Below are 13,428 nucleotides of genomic sequence, written 5' to 3' on the forward strand. Positions count from 1 at the left end.
TGCTTTGTGTTTTGTGTCTATTATCCTTGGGCTTATCTCACACTTGGGGGCTAAATCCTTGTGATAACGTGCTCCTTTCTCATTTCTTATATGTATCACTACCTTAAAGCAATCACCCCCAGTGAGGTGTGTGCGATCGCTTTAACGTAGGGGGGCATACATTCTGTTCATATCTTTTCAAGATACTTGAAAATTTCTTGACAAATTTAGCTTTGCCTTGAAAATTTTTGATATCTTTCTTGCATGACTCATAGTGAGGGAACCTTACTACTGACAGTCATGGTTCTCCCTCGTGATCTTCCCTTTTACTTTTTCAATCGAAGTCGTAAGATCCTTAGTCCACTGGGGGCTTGGTGTATCTTGCCTCCTTGACGTGGTGAAAGTTTTTCAATGTTGTTTCCTTGTACTTTACCGAAAGTATGAGCGTACGCTTATACTCCCGCTAAAGTGGGGGCTAAATGTAGCATCCTAAAATTGTGACACTTGCAATTTCGACTGCATTTGGGTCTTCACGATGGCGGCGCAACGTTGAACCTGAATGGAGACCCCGAAACCTATTTATAACACCAAAAACTGCATTTTTTGCACCTTGGCTTGATCCCTCCTTGCACCCTGCTATCCCGAGAGGTGGGACCATGGCGCCCAGCGCTATGGTCCTTCTGGACTAGGGCACCCAGCGCCCTGGTCCCCCAGGACCATGGCGCCCAGCGCCCTGGTCCCTGGCCCTATTTTGGGCCTGGCCTCTTTTGGGCATCGGGTCTTTAAGTTTGCAATTCGGGAAATAATGTTTCCTGGTCGGCTTAAGGTCGGGAAAATCAGTCTATCAACCCTAATTGACAAGTATATAAACTACATTTCCCCTCCCATTTGAGAAGGTAAAAAAAGAAAGAGGAAGACATATGTGTGCAAAAGGCGGAAGCAATATTCAAACATTCAAACATTCAAGCATTCAAGCATTCCTTCAAGCAATTGAGCATTCTAAGTCTCCATTCAAGGCTAGGTGTTGCATTCAAGACAAGGATTCAACCATTGAAGAGGAGATCACATACAACGTACAACATACTACATACATTACACCTTCGCATGTAAGAATACAAACATTCTTACAACAAGGTATTAGTACTTGTTTACATTACAAACATTTACATTTACAACATTCTCATTTCTTGGTTAATTCCAAAACCGGGGTTTGACCTAAAGGCAAACCCCTCATCCCTAACCCCCCAATCGTCTTTTCTTTTCTGTGTGTAGGTTGCAGGTACGCGGCTGTAATTGAAGATCTGGAATCCTTGTGCAGAGACGAATAGATTCCCCTTCATTTCGTGGATTTTTCGGAGGACCGTGTGCACGCCGGGTGCCATCGTCCTGTCAACTTTCGCTCAAATTTGCAGAACAACACCGTCTCGACATTTTACTGCTAATTCCAGGTCCGCAGCTTCATCCCATATCCCTATCTCTTTTAATAAGCGAATCTTTCCTACTTTACATGCATTCCTAGTTCAATCTTTCTATCTACATTCTTTACAAAAGAGGGTATTCTTGATGTCACAACCCTTGAAACTCATTTAGAATCCAATCTTGCATTGCGTGGGATTGGATCTTGTGGGTTTCAACCCCTCTTTTAAATGTAAAGTCTCTCCTAAGTGAAAACCATCAACCCTAGTGACTCTCCCTTCTCTCTCCTTGGAGTTGGGGAGGGGAGAACGACTAGGGTTCGATTTTTCCGCTTTACAATATGTATGTATGTACATGTATATATGTATGTATGTATATATATGTATATATATATGTATGTATATGTATCTATGTATATGTATATGTATATATATATGTGTGTATATGTATATATGTGTATATGTGTGTGTGTGTGTGTGTGTGTTTATATATGTATATATATACATTTAGATATATTTTTTTGACTTAATTTCTTTTATTCTTTTTTGTTTTTTAGTGGTTTTGTCTGTGTTGCTTGGCTTTCCTTTTTCTTTTCTTTGGGTGGTTATTCCTAGGAGTTTTTTGGTCACCCATCCTTCATGTGGTCTTTTTTATTTTTCTTTTCCTTTCTCCTTGTTCCTCGTGCTCTCTCCCCCCCACTCCTCTTTATATTTTGTCTAAAATCTGCAACTCAACATCTTTCATGTCTTTGGAATTCTTTTCATCCTGATGATGAATCACAGAGTGTGATTTGAAACGTTGATGGAAAAAAATACATATAATCGAATCCAGAAAAATACATTAAAATATAAAATAGATACTATTAAATTAGATATTAACAATTGTTATTGCATTAAAACAAAAACTACAATACAAAAATCCATATTAATTACATTATAATTATAATATTAATTAATATTATTTATTGTATTCCTAAGCACATTATAATTATGGTTACAGTTATAATTATGATTAGCATAACAATTATGTCAAGTAATAAAGAATATATAAATTAATTTATTATTATTAAATATAGAAAAAAATTGTTAATTAAGGCCTCAATATTTTCATATCTTTTTCAAGTAATGATTTTAATTTAAATGATATTTTTAATATTCTCACAACAAATGCATCTTAGATTACATGTTTATCCATATACTTATCAAACTTAAACTTAATTAATCAATAAAATAAACATAATCATCACAATTCTTAGTTTGAAAAACACAAATTTCATTGCACTTCTACAAGTTACATAATCAAATTTAAAATAATCTAATCAATGAATGATTTATCTTCATGACCAATCTCAATTTCAAATTGCGTCTACTATAAATCAAAATTAGCAAATTTGTCATCACTAACTATAACTTTTTATTTTTTGTTTAATCTCACTTTTGGTGTGATTCACTCTATTTGCCTTAATGACGGTTGTGCAATGGGTTCAAGCCCTTTCGTATGCTTATCTAATCAAAACTATTATAATCTTTACTAACCAATTGCAATTAAATATATTTTGATTACATTAATATATTATTCTCAAAGTATTACTTTTCCTATTTCTAAATAACTATGTCATGTCAACTTAATCATCAAATAGACAATACTACTTTAATTTCAATACTATAAAGATAAATACTCATCACTATGTGAAACTTATTTTCTATAATGTAACTTGACAAATACAGATAAAATAGAACATAAAACAAATATTTATGAAACATTAAGACACTAAAAAGAAATGAAAAAGAAAAAAACATTTACATGAGACATTTCCATGCTTAATGTGTAGTGTGCAAGTCCAACCACTTTCCTTTTGATAAACCTTGTGGATAGGCTTTCCATACATATTTTACTGGGGTTTGTTCTGAATTAGATATGATAAATGAATTCGAAGATCGAGGGAGCTGTCGACTAGGTGATGCATATGAACTTATTAGCTAAGACAATGGGAAATACTTAAAAACGCTTTACAGAAGTACTACATGAATCAGACAGCACTCTCTTAAATAGGATATTCAGCCGTGAGCCTCCATGAAGGGCGGACAAGCAGTGGAGTTTTTCTGGGAACAGTTAATCCAAAATCTTCCGCCATATCCACCTCACCCTCCACAATCCAGTCAAAGCAATGAAGAAGCTGAGCAAGTGCCAACTCAACAACAGAAACACCCATTGAAATCCCAGGGCATCCTCTTCTTCCTGTTCCGAACGGCAGCAAATCAAAGTCCTGACCTTTCACATCCTTGTTACTACCCATGAAACGCTCGGGCTTAAACTGATGAGCATCTTCCCAAACGTTTTCATCCCTTCCAATCGCCTACACATTCACATACAGCCTCGTCTTTGGCGGAACAAAATATCCTTCGACACTGCACCCTTCTACCGACTCGTGTGGAATGAGCAGAGGAAATGGCGGATGAAGTCGAAAAGTTTCCTTCACCACGCATCGCAAATAGTCGAAGCTCATGACATCAGTCTCCTTTATTCTGCGGTCTCTGCCCACTGCTGATTCGATCTCTTTCTGTGCTCGAGCCAAGGTTGCAGGATTCCTCAGCAGCTCACTCATAGCCCACTCTACTGTTGTCGACGATGTTTCGATTCCCGCACTTAACATGTCCTGCACAATTTTCCTTTTCTTATTGAGTTTATACACAATTCATACGGTGACAATGGCAAACAGAATATCATATTTCAAAGCTGGTCCATGAGGTTCCTAAACTTACCAAGATGATTCCTTTGATGTGGACCCGTGAGATTGTTTGGCCCTCCGTCTCGATCATGTCCAGCATCACGTTTACCATGTCTTTAACATGATCTTCTTCCTTGGGATCTCCTTTTCCCAATCTACGATGAACGTGCTCGTCGATTACTTTCTCAGGAAATCCATCATATATTTTGTGAACAGCCTGCATACGACGACGAATTCCTTGCAAGTCGAGCCAATCGAGAAAAGGAACGAAATCACCAACGCAAAATGTACCGGCCACAGCGAAAATTTCCTCAACCATTTGTTTGAAGCCATGCCCTCCACTCAATTCGTTGTCGGAGTACGTCCTGCTGGCAAACATTCTGCAGGTAATATTTCGAGTAACGGAGGAGAGACTCTTCTTCAAATCCACACACTGCGCTCCGCGCCCGCTTTCGTGCCAGATGGAGGAGATCATGACAGACACTTCCTCCTCTCTTACGAATCTGAAAGAATCGATTCTCTTCACTGTGAGCAGCTCCACCGTGCACAGCTTTCTCACCTGCCTCCAGGACGCTCCATAGGGGGCAAACGAAACGTTATTATGATCATAGCATATGTATTTCCCCAGTGTACAATTTGGTCTAGTTGCAAAGGCCAAATCATGCGTTTTGAGGAATTCTTTAGCCATGGCAGGAGAAGAGACCACAACAGTGGGAACGGAGCCCAAACGGAGAAACATAATGGATCCGTATTTCTTTGCCAGCGCCGTAAGAGACTGATGAGGAAGGTTTCCCAAGAGATGGAGGCTTCCTATGAGAGGCCATGGACGTGGTCCTGGGGGCAATTTCAATTTCCTCCCAACCCTCAGCTTATAGAGGAAGCAATAGAAGAAGAAGATAATCCCAAGTCCAATAATCACGGCCTCATTCAAGGATTCCATGCTATGAGAGAAAGGAAATCTGCGCAGGCTTGCAATCAATGGAAATCCACAGACAAACCCTTATAATATACAAGCACAGGTTTCGGGTGCGGTTTCATGAGGAGGCTTAAGTTTCGATTTTCAATTCCCTACTTCTTAAGATTGCATATTTCAACAGATAAAATTGGAGTGGGAAAGATTCATTCCACAAAACTTGGAATGTACAAGCACCGTTCTTGACGGAGGTTACTTGAGCCGGTGTAGGGAATTTCTGTAAAATAACAGGACATAATGTCACAGGTGTTAATTCGTTTGTTACACAATGTTTTGATCAAGTTCTATGGGTTGGCGATTGAAAAGACACGTACCCACCATACTGTTTGATAAGGTGAGTTTGGGATTGATGGGATGGGAGACCCAATTGCAGATAGACAAAGTGCCCGAAATGAATTCAATTATTTTGACTTCGGACTAAATTTCATGCACCAAGTCTGCAAGTGACGACACAATAAACGTTTGCTATTTTTGTATGATTCGTTCGTCTGGAGGGATTAACGATTTCTGTTTTCAGATAAGATGATGTAACACTAAAGTCAAGCAATGGGATCATTTGAACGTTTTATTCAAATGATATGATACTAAAGTCAACAAATGTCACCTAATCAAGCATATTGTAATTTTTGTAATTTAAGTATGTGTTGATTGTAATTTTTTATTGATTCTTATTGTCATTATATAAATTAAAGTAAACTTTTTTTTGGTATATTTTTATATTCAGTGTAAAACTTTATCGAAAATTGTTTAAGTTAACTTTATTTATCATCATGGTTTTGTATAACTTAATATTCGAATACTTTATTTAATGCTAATAAACAAGCAATGAATATACATAAGAGGATCATAATCAGTGACAACAAATATAAAGAAAGTGGTGTAAGGAATCTAGTGGAAGAAATGAACTGAGGTATACCTGCTAATTAATATTCATTATAAATTGAGCATCTTGGGCAAGGATTATTAGTCCTTGCCTATATAGGCAGAGACTAATGTTTTCGGTGGGCAAAATATGATTAATCTTTGTCTCAAAAATTGTGCCAATAGAAAAATAAAACATTTATCCTATGATTTGGTCAGTTGTGATTTTCCAAATCTAATTTTCACTTATTTCTCATTTTTTTAATTGGTTGTTCTTAATTTTGCTAGGGTTTTCGGCTTTTCCTATTCAAATACTGGGAAAAAATCTTCCATCCAATGAGCGATGAGTAGGAGTAAATATTAAAGAAGAGACTATTGTTTTGGGTCTTACAAATTTGTCTATCTTTTATCTTTAAATAATAGAGTTTCGTTAAAGCATGAATTTAAGACGTTTCTTAATGTTTATTTTGAGGGTTTTTGGTGGTTACGTGACATTTGACAAACAATTCATGTGTCTTGTCTCTACTAACACATTTTATATACATGTGTGTTAGTTTTTTTTGGGTGTGGCATTTTAAATACAACTCATTTATTCATTTTAAATATAGCTCGCGCATATATTTTGCATAATTGCTTTCTTTTCTAACAAAGTATGCCTGCCATTATGGTAAGTTGTCAATCATGTAATTCCTAAGAATGGAAAGAATGAAAGGAATTTTGAGGGAATTTGTTCAACTACCACTGGATGAAAATTGCAAGAGCTTGAAGGATATGTCAAGATATTTTTAGCCTTCGATGACCAAAAACTAGATTGGACAATTAACTTGTTCTTGACAATTCTACCTCCAAAGAATAGAAATACGATTCTTTGGTCAACAAGGCCAAGAGATGTCAAATACCTAAATATTTTTTGATTCAAGTAACAATCATAAAATCTTGAGATCATGTTTCATTTATATATGAATCTAGTAATTGAGTTGACATGTGCACCAAATTTATTATTTAATGATATACACATGGTACTCTGCAACTTAAAGGACACACTCATGGAATCAAATTGACAAAAAAAAAAAAAAGGGAGACATATAGAGAATACATGGCTATCGAGTTGCTTGTATTTTTATTATAAGTAAATTCACCCAACAAAATTTACATTTCACAATTTTCACATTGCATATTTTTCATACCAATTAATTGCCTTTTTTATTTTATTGTGTAGCATTTTCAACATCTAATTTATTTCAACTCAATATGTTTATCGGAACATAAAAGATAAATGAAACTGAAAAAGATTACATAATCATATCCAAAAATCTATACACAATGATATCATGGATTGAGAAAAATTCATGTTGTCAATTTTTTAAGAATGTTTGTAAATTTTTTTAATTCAAGATAATTTATTTATTTATTTAGTACTTGTATAGTAAGTTTAGATTTTTATAATCTATATAAAAATTATAATATAATGTTCAATATTAAAATTATGTTCTAATTAGATTAAACTAGGAGTGGCCTACATAACTGCTACGTAAATGAAAAAGAAAGAAAAATCATGGGACTCATGAGTAGTGAGAGCCTAAAACCCAGGCATGAGCTACCAAAAATAAACAGAACCCAACCGGCACCCAAAACTAGATGCCACAAAATTCAAAGATAGACAAGACTATAGACAAACATAGGAAAACACACACATACTGACCATCGCCAAAGGCACAAACCGATGGCCTACTTGGTGGGGAGCTTCTCAATCTTCTAGTCCTAACTCATAGCCTTCATCTTATCAAAGAGGGAGTTTCTCTTGTTTAATCCTTTACTAGACAAAATAGCTTCTTTGTAGCCTGCCTCTTGTCGATCTCATATTGGATGACCTATAAAGTTGCCAAATTCCTTTTGAACATTTCATTGTTTTAAGTGATCACATCCTCCATTTTTCTTTTAAGGGTCACCTGGCTATTCTAAAGCACTTCAATAGCCTTCATCATTTCCTTTATGTCCTCCTTTTGGTCAATCTTGGCACAAAGTCCCTTTAGTTCCTCCTCCATGCCTTCCCATTTATCCATCTTCTTGGCCAAATCGATAGCTACTGCCCAAACCCTCTTGTCTTTATCCTCTGTTTACTAGATAGAAGCTCTAGAATTTGCTTCCACGAGGGCTTCAAGTCTATTAATTTTTTATTTTTGCCACATTAAGCTGACCTAAAATCCAATAGATGAAAGCTTTCTATTCATTGTATCCATCACAAAGTTTGTTAACTTTATCCACAAAGGCAGGGAAATCCCATTTCCTTGGTGAATTCACAAGTGAGGGGTAGGAGAACCAAAAGAAGGATTAGAAGGGGCACTCGCTTTGTTAATAGGGTTATTCGGGGTCCACCTTGACCTAGTAGACCATGAAGAAGTAAGAACCCTCAGAGGCACTTTCCCCTTTGCTTGGCTCTTTGATAATGCTTTCAATAGTGGGAGGGGTTGGGGGGTTCTTAGATTTAGCCATTATGTTGGGGTTAACCGAAGTAGGGGTCCCTTTAGGTTTAGGAGTGGAGCCAACATCTTTGTTCTCCAGGTTGTTTGAAAGCTCAACACGTGCAAAGTGCGACCAGAAGGATTACAATTTGAGCCACTAGTAGGGGTTAAAATTAGATGAATATCAAAATTATGTTGAGTTATAGTGATGTCTTATATAAAAATTCAACATATATAGTAAAAATATTTTGATAGGGAGAAGTTGATTCAAATAACAAACAAGAATATTGGACTGGTTGTGTAATGTACTAAATTGTATTCCTTTGTAGTTTCATACTCTATTTGGACCCCTACTTTAGAGTTATCTTTGCTAGATCATTTTATGCTTAACTGGGCTATATCCTACCCTATAATTTAATTACTAACCCCACAATTTAACTATCATCAAATACTCAATTAAAACCTCATTTGAAATCACAAATTCCAACATTTGTGACTCCCTTTCAAAGTCCATATTTTGGTAAGACTTGGGGGCCCTCCAAACATATCTCACCAAAATTCCCTAAAATAGTTGTCATTCCTAGTGGTAGCCTTCACAATTGAAGTTGTAGTCTCAATTTTTGTACATGACTATTTTATACATGTTGAATTTTAATGAAAGATACTTTGTGAATCCTATATAAATTAACCCTTTACCATTCATAAGACCTAGTTGATTCTAATGGGATTTTATGAGAATTCAAACCATCAAGAAAGCATTTGAAATTTGAGTATTTAGCCTATTGGGCAGCAAGTTATAGTAACCTACATTCAAGTATGATTTCATGATTGAATTTGCTATGTTTGTCATGTCATTGCATCATCACTTGAAGAACTTGTCTAAAGGGCAATGCATCACCATCATTATGAATCTAAGGTATAATCATTTTAAATAAACATTTCAATTATAATTTAGCCTCTATCTTCTTTGAGGATAAAATCTCTTTTTAATCAACAATAGTTATTTATGGAGGTGCAGGCACCAACACAAGGTTTTACTTAAGCAAGACCCTATAAAATGTAATCGTTTTCCCCCATTTTTGTGTGTGTCCAGGTGTAGATTCAACAATAGAGGAGGTTATGGGTGTTTAGAGAAGGCTGAGACAAATAGTACCAAATTTTAAATAGGAAAAAACTCATGGACTAAGGTGCCCTCCAACTTTATTGAGGTGTTTTTCCTATAATTTTGGAAAACATGACTACAAGTGCTCTTGAAAACATTTTTTCTCCTTCTTATCAGTTTGGACACCATCATGACTAGGGAACCCTCCAGCCATGTCCAACACTTTTGGCTCTAGATTTAAACTATAGATTCCTCTCTATGTGTCTTTTCTAGATCTAACACTCTTTTTACATTACATTGTAAACTAGCTAGTACTTTAGCATAATAGTTTTATCTAAAATTTGAACTAAACTGAAGGTGAGCATCACCTAATCTGAACAAGACATGTTCACAAATCCATTAAAATGAATTCAAACTAGATTGATAGAATGAAACATATCCTATCAAATCACTTTCAGTCTAGCCAAAATAAGAGTGTTAGAGTTTGAGAATTCAAACTCAATTGAGTATGTATATGGAGTTTTGTATAACAAAGTATGGTATCATGTGTTTGAACAACATGAAACAAAAAACATATTATGTTGACATATACAAGTGTAATTAAGCTGTGCAAAACTATTATGTAAAATATTAGATTAAAGCTTTTGGATTACAAAACTCCTACTGCTTAACAATGTGGATAATAATGTTGTTCAAGTTGCTAATGTGAATGTGCCATAGATGTGTAGTTTTTGTGGCTCAACATAAATACCATTGGTGAAATGTATTGTTGGTATTGTTTATATGTTATTTATGTAATTTTTGAGAAATTTTGTTGAAGAATATGTCCTTGTAAAGAGCATTCGATATTGCCTTCTTGCGTATTCAAGGTGTACATTATGTTGTGGTGACAAGAGGCCTATGTGGCAGTATTATAATATGTCTAATGGACATAGTACATGTCAATGGCAATGTCAAATGATAGTGAGTGGTGGCATGTTGTGCAACAAATATCATAAGGCTACAAATGAACATTCTTTGCCTTCAGGATGCCAACAACCTACAAATGTAATATAGTTATATTAGTGCATTGTATACAATAAGAAAAGAATCGCATGCACTATGCAATAGAAAGTTAAAGCTAGAGTAGTAAATTTTTGTGTGCTTACCTGAATATTGCATTTGGCAAGTGTTTGCAGATGTGCGTTTGTATATTGATTATTGAGCTCTTCAATAGAGATATGGAAGACACATGTACCCTATGGACCATTATGAACAATATTTTTAAAGAGGATGAGGGGCATATCTATTGTTAAAAAATAGATGTTGTAAAGTTGCACATAATTCTGTGTAGGTGTTTGAGATAAGAACTTGTGAAAAGTATGATCAGTGTGTAGGAGAGGACAAGTAAGTAAAAATGAATAAGAAAAGAAAATAAAGTGTTAAAAAATGTATAGCAGTCATATCTTCTTGAAGATCGCCATCTTTTACATGGACATCAAGGTGAGTTTTTTTCACATTTAACTTGTACCAATCGCTCCAAAGGATCCAAACGAGTAATTGCAATTGGATTCTATTAGTTGCGAGATGGTGAAATCAGGAGTTGGTTTGTGTTGGTTGCAAACACATGCTATAGTTTCAAAGGTAGTATTTTTAGTTAAAGCAATGCAACAATCGTCATCTCCCCTTTCATATTGTGATTTGTTTTTTATTGAAAAATTAGTTATGTGAATGCTCGATCCAATGGTGAGGTGTGGTAAGAAAGTGTCTACCAAGTTGTTGCTAATATTCATAGTAGATGTGGGATATCCACACCTCCCCACACATTAACATACTCTTACCACTTAAAATGAAGAGTGAGATGAGCAAGAGGGACAGAGTGTGAGGGTGTAGGGTTTCAAGTGGGAGCGAGGGTGTATAGGATTCATCTTTATCATTAGATGACTCAGACACAGATGATGAGGAGGTATTTTCTCCTTTCGACCTTGTAGGTGTCGTTTTATGTGGTGCGGTTTTTGGCCCTTTCTCCCCTACGTGTGTTTTTGTTTGGTCCGCTTTGTGTGATTGATCTTAGAGGGTGTCTAGCAAGGATTGCAAGGGAATCCATGTTTCTTCTTCTCGTTGTGCCATTGGAGATCTTTTACACTTTTGTTATGGGTTTATGCCTTCTTTCATGGGTATTTTCTTGGAGCTCTCTCTATCATTTGAGGTTTGGTTCCCTCGATGTTTTGTTGGCCTCTTTGCTTTCCCTGTTGGGCTTGTGGTGTTCCTCTTTAGGGTTGTGGATATTGGGGAGGCTGTTGGTGGCAAAGCCCTTTTCTCTGCTCATGTTCTCTCCTTGTTTATTATTTTGAGCAATTTTTTTGGTGCTAGGGCTTTTGGTGGCTCTGTTCTTCTTGGTGGTTAGGCAGTTGTTGGCAATTTTCAAGGGCTTGGGCTGACGTTGGTTTTTTTTGGTTAGGGTTTTGGTCTCTTGGGGTGGTGCTCATCCTTTCTATTGCCCAGTGCTTTATGCTTTTTCTTCTAATGTGGGTGTAAAGTGGAAAAATCGAACCCTAGTCGTTCTCCCCTCCCCAACTCCGAGGAGAGAGAAGGGAGAGTCACTAGGGTTGATGGTTTTCACTTAGGAGAGACTTTACATTCAAAAGAGGGGTTGAAACCCACAAGATCCAATCCCACACAATGCAAGATTGGATTCTAAATGAGTTTCAAGGGTTAAGACATCAAGGATACCCTCTTTTGTAAAGAAATGTGGATAGAAAGATTAAGCTAGGAATGCATGTAAAGTAGGAAATATTCTCTTATAAACAGAGATAGGGATATAGGATGAAGCTGCGGATCTGGAATTAGCAATAAAATGTCGAGACGGTGCTGTTCTGCAAATTTGAGCGAAAGTTGACGGGACGATGGCGCCCGGCGTGCACACGGTCCTCTGAAAAATCCGCAAAACGAAGGGGGATCTGTTCATCTCTGCACAAGGATTCCAGATCTTCAATTACAGCCGCGTACTTGCAACCTACACACAAAAAAGAGAGGACGATTGGGGGGTTAGGGATGAGGGGTTTTCCTTTAGGTCAAACCCCGGTTTTGGAATTAACCAAGAAATGAGAATGCTATAAATGGAAATGTTTGTAATGTAAACAAGTACTGATACCTTGTTGTAAGAATGTTTGTATTCCTACATGCGAAGGTGTAATGCATGTAGTATGTTGTATGTTGTATGTGATCTCCTCTTCAATAGTTGAATCCTTGTCTTGAATGCAACACTTAGCCTTGAATGGAGACTTAGAATGATCAATTGCTTGAAGGAATGCTTGAATGCTTGAATGTTTGAATATCGCTTCCGCCTTTTTTCCATCTACCAAAATGGGAGAGGAAATGTAGTTTATATACTTGTCAATTAGGGCTGATAGACTGATTTTCCCGACCTTAGGCCGACCTAGGAAGATTATTTTCCAATTTGCAAACTTAAAGACCCGAAGCCCCATAAGAGACCGGGCCCAAAATAGGGCCAGGGACTAGGGCGCTGGGCGCCATGGTCCTGGGGGACCAGGGCGCTGGGCGCCCTAGTCCTGAAGGACCAGGGTGCTGGGCGCCATGGTTCCACCTCCCGGGATAGCAGGGTGCAAGGAGGATCAGGCCAGGGTGCTGAAAAATGCAGTTTTTGATGTCATGAACAAGTTTCGGGGTCTCCATTCAGGTTCCGTGTTGCATCGCCATCGTGAAGACCCAAATGCAATCGAAATTGCAAGTGTCACAATTTTAGGACGCTACATTTAGCCCCCACTTTAGCGGGAGTATAAGCGTACGCTCATACTTCCGGTAAAGTACAAGGAAACAACATTGAAAGACTTTCACCACGTCAAGGAGGCAAGATACACCAAGCCCCCAGTGGACTAAGGATCTTACAACTTCGATTGACAAAGTA

The 13,428-nt window shown here is 36.9% G+C and overlaps 1 pseudogene across 1 annotated transcript; it reads right to left on the reverse strand.

Moving 5' to 3' along the window:
* Nucleotides 1–3,206: 3,206 nt before the first annotated feature.
* LOC131067945 (cytochrome P450 71AU50-like) lies at nt 3,207–5,359 on the reverse strand (annotated as a pseudogene). The gene is made up of 2 exons (XR_009111887.2): nt 4,158–5,359; nt 3,207–4,051 (listed from the first exon to the last, which is right to left on the reverse strand). The product of XR_009111887.2 is annotated as a cytochrome P450 71AU50-like (transcript).
* Between the last annotated feature and the right edge of the window lie 8,069 nt (nt 5,360–13,428).

Source organism: Cryptomeria japonica, chromosome 6 (assembly GCF_030272615.1).
Source record: "Cryptomeria japonica chromosome 6, Sugi_1.0, whole genome shotgun sequence".
NCBI lineage: Eukaryota > Viridiplantae > Streptophyta > Pinopsida > Cupressales > Cupressaceae > Cryptomeria > Cryptomeria japonica.